This window comes from Amblyomma maculatum, chromosome 1 (assembly GCF_055883805.1).
Source record: "Amblyomma maculatum isolate TAMU_Amacu chromosome 1, ASM5588380v1, whole genome shotgun sequence".
Taxonomy (NCBI): domain Eukaryota; kingdom Metazoa; phylum Arthropoda; class Arachnida; order Ixodida; family Ixodidae; genus Amblyomma; species Amblyomma maculatum.
In genome coordinates, this window is record NC_139344.1 from 148,697,034 (window position 1) to 148,707,111 (window position 10,078).

The window sequence follows — 10,078 nt, forward strand, 5'->3', positions numbered from 1 at the left end:
AGCCCCGCTTTAACCAAACCATATGAATGTGCTTTAGTGGCCTAGAGGTGTAATGAAATGTCAAGGTCCTGGCAGGCTGATTCTAACATAAGCGTCCCATGTGAAACGAGAGACCCAAGTTGGCAGCTCCTGCCAGCCCACATATAAAGCCCCACTTTAACCAAGCCGCATGAACGTGCCTTATTGAGCTCTAGGAGTAACGTGAATGCCAGGGTCCTGGCAGACTGATTCTGACATAACCGTCCCATGTGAAACGAGAGACCCAAGTTGGCAGCTCCTGCCAGCCCACATATAAAGCCCCACTTTAACCAAGCCGCATGAACGTGCCTTATTGAGCTCTAGGAGTAACGTGAATGCCAGGGTCCTGGCAGACTGATTCTGACATAACCGTCCCATGTGAAGCGAGAGACTCTAGTTGGCAGCTCCTGCCAGCTTGCGGTCGTCTACGGGGGTCGTCTAAAGGTCAAAGGTGGTCACCACCGTTCCACGCTGAAGGCTCAAACTGCGAGCAGTATTGCTTTCGCAATAAAAACGAAAATGATGGGGGACACTTTAGCTTCGCCTCTGAAGGTATGATGCCATAGCGTAGGCTACCACCCGACATATAAAGCATCGCTTTGCTTTAGCCAAGCCGTATGAATGTGCATGCATGGCCTAGGAGTAACTTGAATGCAAGGGCCGTTCCTGGCAGGCTGATTCTGATATTACCCTGCCATATGAAAGGAGATGGCCTGAGTTGGCAGCTAACGGCCATGGGAGACTCGGTGTATGTTGTTGTGCCCGGCCAAAGCCGCCCAGAAATTCGCCGGACGCCAAACTTCTCCAGCGAACGCCTCCTTCACAAAATCCGGATACTTCTCTGTAAAGCACCAGTGCACTGGAGGCGAGCCGTGCCAAGGGGAGAGAAGCGACGTGTTTGAACATGAGCTGAGCATCCAGACAGCTCGGCGCCGTGGCCCTGGCGGTGGACCCTTCTCGCCCCGCGGCATATTTGAAGCAAGAGCGCAGCAAGCTCTCCCATTGGCCCTGCGAAAGTGCTACCGTCGGATTGGACCATTTGAGCGTCAACGGTTTCTCGGTTACGGAGACCCACGTGCTTCCGTTCGAGACTCCGAGTGTGAGTTCGTCACTAGCGTCCATCGGGAGCAGTTCGCCCCCCTGAGAGAGCGGACGCTGTGGAATCTCCTCGGCCGTCCCTGCGCGAGAACAGTCGCGCATGGCTATGTTAGTTTTCGGCCCCAGAGCCGATCTCGTTGTATAAATGCCTGTAAATAGTGTATAAAGCTTTTTCTTCCTCTTACCAGCGCCGACTCGGATTCATCGCTACCGCCCAGGGAACTGACAGCCCTCGTTCACGAAACGGGTGACGAGCGCTACGCAACCAACTCCTTGGCACAACCCTGTTGACGGTGGACGCTACTGTGTGATAACGCCACCGGCACAACAATGTACAGGATGACGACCGTTCACAGCTTTTCCGAATTATTTCAATTTCTTCAATCGCTGAGGAGGTACTAGGAGCGGTGACAGGCAAAAAGCAAAAAGAAAAAGGAAAAACCAAGAAAAAGGTGCGGACAGTCGTCATCCCGTACTTACATCACGTTTCCCAACGACCTAAGAAAATTACTGCAAGGCATGACATCCCTGTTGTATTTACAGCGCCAAAGAAGCTTTCAGCGTTCTGCGCAATGGTGGACAGCGAAGATGATTCTTGCAGTGGGCCAAGGTACACCATCAAGCCTGAGAAGCGCAAGTGCCAGTGTGACCTGCTTTACCACATACCACTGGCGTACGGAATGCAGTAAATGGGACGAACCGGGAGGTGCTTTAACCAAATGTTGGAGGGCAACATACTGCAACCGTTCCAAAAACTGTCGGCCTTTTTTTGAAAACACTTTTGTCATAGCGCATGCAAAAAGCAAGACAGAAAAAGAGATAACTGCAGCCTTCACGATTAGATGTGTCGGAGCCGAGGCATGCATTAGCAATGTCTCCTTGTCTCTCTGAGCTGACGAAGTGACACTAATCCGCAGTCTCAGGGTACCCGGTGAAGCGGTGTATCATAGCGAGATGTGTTTAGATGATTTGCTGGTGCTTTAGTTTCTAGGGTCATGGGCTTGCCCTATCAGTAGTTGCTGTTGACTTTTTATTGTTTTTGATTTTTTTTGTAATCTGTGGTTACCATCCTTCGCTTCCGGTGTTTTTTTTTTTTTTCACATCTTTCTAGCCTTCCGGCACGTGTCGTTCTATAAACAGTTGCCAATTCACACTTCGTCTTGTCCATGTCCAGGTGTTCTGTTTCGTGAAGAGTTAAGCGCGTCAAAAGCAGCAGAAAATAAACTAAGATAATCAAGATAGTTTTGTGATACCCTCTCTTTGAATTTCCCTGGCTGGCCCATTACTCCGAAGCAAACTATACGGCTATATATAAATATATATATATATATATATATATATATATATATATATATATATATATATATATATATATATATATATATATATATATATATATATATATATATATATATATATATATATATATGTGTGTGTGTGTGTGTGTGTGTGTGTGTGTGCGTGTGTGTGTGTGTGTGTGTGTGTTTTGATGCAAGTTTTCCAAGCATCTTATGATGTGGGCTTTCTGCCTCCCACTTTCTATTGAGGCCCCACAATATTAATTCCCAAAAGCAAAGATACTAATCGGTTAATAACTGTTGAAGGATATCGTCCAATTTCCCTCTGTAATGTTGATTACAAAAATTTTGCCACGGTCCTTTGTTGTCGTCTGCAGCTGGTCATTATGGACTTGATATGTTCGCATCAGGTATGTGGTATCAGAGGGCACAGTATTCAAATACACATCCATATTGGACGTTCAGTAATCGAGACAGTATCAGATGAGACAGGCCAAGTAGCTCTGATTCAAATTGACCTGCGAAGGCGTTTGATTAAGTTCGGCACGATTTCTTGTTCGCGGTCTTGGAGCACGCAAACATTGATAACGTTTAGCTCAAAGACATAAGGCTGTGCTATATGAACTCGTATACAAGACTCATTTTTAATCAGGAGCTAACGAAACCAATACCACTGGAATCATCTGTTCGTCAAGGATGTCCACTGTCTCCACTGTTGTTTGCCTTATATATGTAACCCCTAAGTCTCAGTATAGTTAACAGTACTTCTCTCCGTTCTTTCTCTCCGTGGTTTCTCTCTGGCTCAATGTGAAGTTAAGATTTTAGTCTACGCTGACGATATCGCCCTCTTTTGTTCCGACAAAAAGAGTGTACTTGAGGCTTTACACTTGACTGAACAGTTCTGCGACGTATCAGGTAGCGGCTCTTAATTTAGATAAATCAAAAGGCTTTAGGTTGGGACATTGGGGCACTATACCAAGCCAGTTTGGAGGCATATGTTAGGACTGTAGTCATCTTCAGTGCCTAAGGGTTCCACTGCACCAAGTTCGCAATAGCGCAGCCTACAGGGATTCACAGATCGTATCTATTCGTCGACAAACACAGGCTTGGATGGGTATAAAACTCTCAGTGTTTGCTAGGGCACAGGTCTGTAACATATTTTGCTTGCAAAGCTTGCGTATGTCCTTCAAGTCCTGTATTGTGCGAAAAGGAAGGTACAAGTTATACACAGAATATTTGCAACATTTGTGTGGCGCTCTCAATGGGAGCCCATGCGGCGTGACAACTTGTTCCTTACCTTAGAGTCTGGTGGAATGGGCCTTGTTCACTTGTTTGTGCATCAACTTGTTTCCCGTTTTTTTCTTTTTCAAATCGGCAAACCATATGTTTCTTGTAGCTGAGCACATTAGGCGTCTTAGTTCACATTTGCCTTACTTATTTGCTCCGACTGGGCAGGCTCGTGAGGGGCCTTTATGGGGATTCCTTAAGGAGATTGCTGGCACTTTCAATTTTCTCACTATGCGTTTCTCTGTAGATTACCTGTCTAGCGTCTCGAGAAAGCAGATGATCCAGGTTCTCACGCAGTTTTTGTCCCCTACACCGTTGTATCGGCAGCCTTATCTGGAGTTTTTGGACACCACTGTTTTAAAGTGTATTAGGCAAATGTGCATTCAGGCAGCTGCAAAACCGTTCTTTTTCAAATTACACACAGCGACGTTGCCTGTCGAGACATTTCTTCATGATAAGGAGATGTTTGTGCCCTGGTCGGTGAATTGTCGTCTCTGTAACGTGTCTGAGACAATTGATCATTGCTTTATTCTGTGCCGTGATGCTATGTTCTTTTGGGACATATATCTACAAAGAACTCTTAAAAAGGTCAATTAGATTTTTGCCTCCTGACAAAAACTCTGTCGTGCCTTACGATCCGTTTGTGTTGATGGGTCTGTTCAGTCTTTGGAAAAGCCGCATGATGGACAGGCATGCGGAGCCACCAAGATCGTACAAATCCGTGTTTCGGGAGCAGTGTGCTTTGGAGAGGAGTGTGTATGCTGCACACGAAGAACCTCCAAACTGGAAGCCGTATCTAGATGCATGTGTTTGCCTCCCAGAATTTTTATGTTTTGATGATGGCGCATTGTCGGGCTAGTGATATCGCGGGCTCGTATTAAACAGCCCAGTAACGGCAGATATGGACAAGTTTAAGTGAGTGGAGTTTTTCCTTTTATTTTACGAAAGTTTTTCCATGCAATAAAGTAAAAAAAAAAAAACAATTCCGGCGTGGTCTAGTGGCTATGATAAATGGCTCTCACCCTGGAGGCCCGGGTTCAATTCCCGGCAAAGATGGCGGCGTCGTGGTGTAATGTAATCATTCTACTTCCGGCTACCGTTCGGTGCGGACGCAGGATCATGGGCTCCACCGGAGCGGCGATAGCGGCCCAGGTTGGCCGCGGAAACAGGTCCGACGCAAGTACTGATAGCGAGTATTAGATCGTTTTGCCTCAGCTGCCTACAGGACGTGTTGCGTTAAACACGCTTTTTTTGCACGGAGATGTTAAAGCTAGACCCTTCCGAGTCGAGGATTTCCGCGATGCGCTCGCCGAGGTTGTCGCCTTGGGGGCGTATCAGGTAAATCACGTATGGGCTGTCACTTTCAAGACCGCTGAAGCCACAAAGCGCATCTGTGCTTTGAAAGAGCTTAACGTTAAGGGGCGACGATGCATTATTTTCGACCCTCAAGACCAGCAAGTCCGCCTCCGACCTCACTGGATGCTCCACGGTGTCGCTGACGAAGATATTCGGACGGCTTTCGCCCCATTCGGCAACGTAACCGAAGTCACCCGTGAACGATGGCGCGTCTCGGGTGTAAACGAAAAAGGCTCCACAACACGGTCCGTACTCCTGAAGTTGAAGACAGGGATGAAATTGGATGACCTTCCCCATCAACTCAGGGTAGCAGGCGAGTTGGCCCTCGTCGTAGTGCCCGGAAGGCCTATGCAATGTCTACGTTGCCACGGCTCCGGACACGTGCGACGCGAGTGTAAAGTGCCGCGTTGCTCTCGCTGCCGACGCTTCGGACACGCGGAAGTGCAGTGTGTGCGCACGTACGCGGCGGCAACGGTACCAGCTATGAGAGAAGAGACGCCCGAGGACGTGATGGACGTTGCCGAGGCTGAAGAAGCAGCGAAGGGAACCCAAGACAACACGGGAGGTTCCGCAGTGCCAGATAATGTGGCGACATCGCATGGCACGGATAAAGAAAGACTAGAGCAGGTAATTTCCGAGCAAGCAGTAGCACGAGCAATAGAAAACCTAAACCAAGGGAAGTCGCCAGGGCCTGACGGTTTGAGCGCAGCTTTCTACAAAGCATTTAAGGAAGAGCTATCCCCGCTGTTGGCACAAGTTTTTAACGAAGGTTTCCACCTTAAAGTGTTGCCGCCTTCGTTTGCCACGTCACACACTGTGTTAATACCTAAAACTAATGAAACGGAGAAATTAAGATTTGTGACATCATACATATCACTAACAAATGTTGATTACAAAATTCTAATGAAAGTTCTTGCGGCCAGGCTGCAGACAGTAATTCAAGAGATAGTCGGCACCCATCAGACTTGTGGCATCAAAAGACGGTCCGTAACTACTAATATACATAAGGCGAGGTGCGTGCTGGAGTGCTGCGACGCTGTTTGCGCTAGGGTCGCGGTTCTCCAGCTCGACTTGGAAAAGGCTTTTGATTGTGTTTCTCATGATGCTTTGTTTTCTATTTTGGACTATATCAACGTAGGTTCTGTTATCAGAGAGGGCGTGGCCCTGGCGTGCCGAAACTGCACCACGATATTGATTGTCAACAAGGAACTGGGCGATCCAATAAATGGCTGCCCCCTCAGCCGTCTTCTGTTCTGTATTTATATGAAACTTTGTGCTTGTCTATTATACGAAGCGAATTTGTCCAGGGCTTTTAACTGCATATGTGCGAGGTGAAACTCTTGGCGTACGCAGGTGACGTAGCAGTTTTCTGCTTGGACAAAGAAAGTGTACTCAAGGCTGTTGAGATAGTGAAAGAATTCAGTGTGATCTCAGGAAGCCCAGTAAACTGGGGAAAGTGCTTAGGGTTCTGGCATGGGGAGTGGTCATCGACACCCAATGTTTTTGCCAACGTAACCTGGGTCACAACACCGGTGAAGTATTTGGGCGTATCTTTGGAATGCTATGAAGACAGTGATTCATTCTGGCGTGCCCAAGCTCAAGAAATAAGCGAGAAGGTCGACAAGTGGAAAGGGGCGCCGCTATCTATCTTCGCACGTGCCACTGTGTGCAATCTGTTTTTTGTGGCAAAGTTGTGGTATGTCATGCAGGTACTTCATTGTTCCAGGTTAAAAGTACAAAAGCTTCGAGTTTTTTCAGTTTTTATTTGGGCATCCAAATGGGAAAGGTGTAGCCGAGATAACTTGTTTCGCCGGGTTCGAGAAGGTGGACTTGGGCTTGCTCATCTATTTGTACGCCAACTGGTTAATCGTTTTATTTTCCTCCGTGACGTCTCAGACCCTTTCTTACGTACTGCGTGCCAAGTAAGGCTCGTGCGGGCAGTGCCCAATTTTGTTGTCTCTACGAGAAGTATTCCAGGGCGAATTTCCAAGTTTTTTCAAGAAATAGTAAGCAGTGTCCGAATTTTAACTGCTCGTTTTTCGGTAGAATACTTGAGTATAGTCAAAAAGAAGAAACTGTACAATGATATTTGTGACAACCTTTTTCCTCTTCCTATGTACAGAGCCTTGTACAGCGAGAGTCTAGGTCAAGATGTATTAAAACGCGTGAAAAGAATGCCAGTTTCTCCGGGGGTAAAGACGTTTTTGTTTAACCTACATACAGGTACATTATCGGTGAAAACATTTTTCGAAGACAAGGGTTTTTATCTGCCTTGGGGTTCACAATGCCTAATATGTAAACAACCAGAGACAATAGACCATGTTTTTCTGCACTGCTGGGAGGGGGTTTATATGGGACGTATTACAAGGAACACTTAAAAAAGAATTACCTTTAGATCCACACGGAATCAGGTTCCTGCCGACAGATAATGAAGATGGTGTACCCCTAGACACCGTAATGTTGCTAGGATTACACAGTCTTTGGCGGTCCCAAATGGCGGGCTTCCACGTTGACCCTGAAGCTCGCCCTGCAAGCCTCTACTTTCGCGAGTGTATGTACACCTTTGTTGAAATGCACAAAGCGATGAGTGCAGTCCCAGCATGGGTGGTGAAAGTTGAACCATTGGTAGAGTTGAAAGAATTTTAACTCGACAACGTCAACCCCAATAGGGTCAACGGCTTTTTTATCTGTGTCATATTTATGTGAACATAACGAGCTGGAGTGTTCAGTTCAATATGTGTCAACCTTGGTTATGTGTATGACAGCCGGCAATAAAGAAAAAAAAAAGGCGTCGTGGTGTAATGGTTAGCACTCTGGACTCTGTATCCAGCGATCCGAGTTCAAATCTCGGTGAGACCTGCGCCTCTTCTTTTTTTTTTTTCTGGCTATGTTACTCATCTGCATTCTCTTGTGCCCTCGCTTGCGATCCGCTCCCACGTTCCGGCGTCGTCTAGTGGCTAGGATACCTGGAGGATTCCACTTCCGGCCACCGAGCGTGACGGACGTGTTATGACGAGCTCCGTTAGAGCGGCTACAGCGGCCATGTCGAGCCGCGGTGACAGGGTTTTTGCATCGGGTGAAGAATACCAGGTCGTATTGCCTAGTTTGCCTACAGGACGATTCGTTCTAAACACTGTTTTCTTGCACGGAGACATCAGGGTCCTCCCATACCGGGTGGAAGATTTCCGGAATGCGCTCGCTCCCCTGTCGCTCCTGCCGGAAGTTATCGCCCTCGGGGCGTACCGCATGAGCCACGTTTGGGCCGTAACCTTTAAGGACGACGTGGGCGTAAAGAAGATTGTGCAAATGGGTGAGCTGAAAGTGAAATCTGCTCGATGCCTCGTGATTAACCCGGCGAACCGAGACATCCGAATGAAGCTACATTGGCTGCTGCCCAGCGTACCGAACGAGGACGTGCGGCTCGCTTTCGCGCCGTTCAGCAGTGACCGACATATCTAAGGAGCGGTGGCGCGCACAGGGTGTGGCGGATAAGGGTTCGACCACGAGGCTGGTGACGTTGAAGTTGAATGCCGGCGTGAAGCTGGACGACCTGCCCCACCAGGTGAACGTCGCTGGAGAGCTAGCCCTTGTGGTCGTTGCGCGCAGGGCTCCCCTCTGTCTGCGGTGTCGAGGCACGGGCCACATTCGGCGCGACTGCCGCATTCCACGGTGCGGTTCCTGCCGTCGCTTCGGACATGACGAGACCCAGTGTTCTCGGACGTACGCCAGCGTCGTCGGGCCCGTGAGCAGCGTAGACGCTGCCGAACTGCTCATGGATGAAGCCGACGCGGAGGAGGCATCGAGAGCGGCTAATGTATCGTCGCTGCAAGAGACCACGGTGGGCGCCCCACAGACGGATCAACTGGAGTGTCAACCTGTCGCTGGCGCAACGCCCGAGAAGTCTTCCCCAGAGTCCGCATCGGCCGTCGCCGTCGTGCCGAATGGTGCGGCTGTGACATTATCTGACTCTGTGGTTAGCGACACCCAGCCCATGGACGTTCTCGGTACAGCGGTCAGCCAAACGGTCGGAAAACGGCCGCACGAGCAACTCGCTCCTAATGTGCCCCAACTTGGTGCCAGTGGCGGAGACGAGCCGCCGACTAAATCATCAGGTATGAGGCGTTCGACCTTGAAGCCGCGTCAGAACATTCCTGTAGAAACACGGCAGGCGGGTAAACCGCCTCCGTAGTTTTGTGTAGTTCATGCCATACAGAGGTGGCATGGGGTTCCGGGGTGTGTCGTTTAGGTAGACACCATGAGATAGGGTCCTTTCCTTTCTTCGACATGGCAATCAACCTCCCTGAAGCGCTACGTGTAGCTACAATAAACGTACGGGGCCTCGGAGCAAGAAGGCGACAGTGCCAGCTTAATCGCCTTTTCATTGAGAACGATCTGCACGTAGTAGCTGTTCAAGAAACCAAAATTGATAGCCAAGAAGCGACAGATCGGATGGTGTGCGCTTTCCAACTGCATTTCGACGTTTGTGTGTGTCATTCAGTTAGTTCCTCTGGCGGCTGTGCCCTTTTCATACGTAACAATGTTGGTATAAATGTGCAGTCGCTGTTTTCGTGTCAAAGCGGCCGGCTCCTGATTGTTGATTTTTCACATTACGATGTAAACTTCAGAGTTATGTGTGTGTATGCACCTAATATAGCTTCCGAGAGAATAATGTTTTTTGAACGTTTCCAGACGTACCTAGATTGTGAAAAGGTCATAGCTTTGTTGGGGGATTTCAACTGTAATTGTCGCGCTGAAGACCGTGTAAAATGCTTGACAGTGAAGGATAAAAGTGCGGAGATCCGGAATTCAGTTATTCACGGTCACAACTTGGAAGATGTTGGAAGTGTGTTTGCAAATGCTACTCAACTGCAATTCACTCATTTTCAAGGCAGTAGCCACGCACGACTTGATCGGTTGTATGTATCGCTTGAATTAGTGCCGCTGTGTACATCGTATGAGGTTGGACCAGTGTGCTTTAGTGATCACTGTCTAGTGATTGCAAACTTCGGCAGAAATCAAAG

General features: G+C 48.4%; 1 pseudogene; it reads left to right on the top strand.

The window, feature by feature from the left end:
- The first annotated feature begins 8,066 nt into the window (after positions 1–8,066).
- Positions 8,067–9,506, top strand: LOC146204475 (uncharacterized; annotated as a pseudogene).
- The last annotated feature ends 572 nt before the right edge of the window (positions 9,507–10,078 follow it).